The following is a 1,384-nucleotide window of genomic DNA, read 5'->3' as shown; positions in this document are numbered from 1 at the left end:
ACCAGCCATGACCACAAAGCAGGCATGCAGAGTCCACGATGGAAGGACAGCCGAGAAAAGAACGCAAAGCCCCATTGGTTAAAGTGAGAGGATGCTTTTCCTTTCTTTCTTTGTTTTTTTTTTCAGATCTCCGTGAGCAAAATTTGTGTTGATCAATCTTACCTCACATGCCAGTGGTTGTTTTTTTCACTTTCGCTTTTGGCAAGAGCAACCATATAATATCATAATATGCGAAGTGATGTTTAGTTTCTGCATATCTTGTCTTTGCCAAGTACATTATGAAAAGCAGTTCCCATGGTTCAAAGAAAGGCAGCTTATACTTTTGACCACCACATTCAACAATGGCCTCTGTCAAAACCTATTGATTGCGATCGCTACATTCTCCCTTTCCTCCAGGCTTTGCTCATCCAACATTCTTCATTTCTTTTCTAAAGGCTGTAGATTCTCAAATTATTTTCAGGACTTTCAATTTCTGGTATGACCTATTTATGTTGCATAGGATTCTATTGTAATGCTTCCGGGTGCTTTTTGAACTTCTCGAGAGGAATGAGTTTGTTTTTTCTCATAGCAATCAGTCTAAAAGCATAGATTATATATCAGACTTAACGACATTAGCGAAACATAAACAAGCAAAGACAGATGATACGTTGTATGATCTCTCAGGAGTCCGTGAGTCTGGACAGAACTTGCAGCTGAAATCTATTCCTCTGCAGGCCTAATGCAACTTCACACGCGGAGACAGAATAGTGTTCATTGTGCTATCTATGATCTATCCCATTGACTAGCCACAGCAGCTCCAGCTCATCTCTGTGAAACCTTTGTTTGCGTTCGGAATTTTTTCGAGCAGTGTGACAGTCGCCTCAGAACAGGATTTCACATGGAGCTTATCAATCGATCAACTCAGATAATCAATCGATCGACATGAGCCAGATCTAAGCTGATTGATCTTGTTCCCAGCAAGGAAGCAGCGCAATAATACTTTTCACGTCTTGTTTTGGTTTCCGCGCATCTTTTGGCAATTTGTGATCGATCCTTTTCTGCCTGTACTTGTCTGCGAACCGCTACACTAGAGTTTAATTGTTTCCTTGTTCATAGTGTGAAAATGAGAGCGTACAGTACTCATCTCCTATCCCCACAATGATGCCTCGAGATTTTTGTAGGCAGATTTGGATGATGATTTATTATTACAGTGTCGGATTCATGTATCAATAAATTGGATACTTGTTGGTATCTAAACTGATTCAGGTGTCTTCCGATACTTACCGTTTGTTGGTATCTATCCCAGCATGCATCATGTGATATTTAAATGTAGTCATGAAAATCTATTAATTAATAATCTGCGTTTATAAAAAGTCTTATTTGACCTTCAAGACTTTTCAAAATG

Source organism: Curcuma longa, chromosome 1 (assembly GCF_044706935.1).
Source record: "Curcuma longa cultivar G26 ecotype Majalengka, Jawa Barat chromosome 1, ITB_CL_G26_1.1, whole genome shotgun sequence".
Lineage (NCBI taxonomy): Eukaryota > Viridiplantae > Streptophyta > Magnoliopsida > Zingiberales > Zingiberaceae > Curcuma > Curcuma longa.
The sequence above is the reverse complement of the archived record's forward strand: the minus strand, read 5'-3'. Positions refer to the sequence as shown.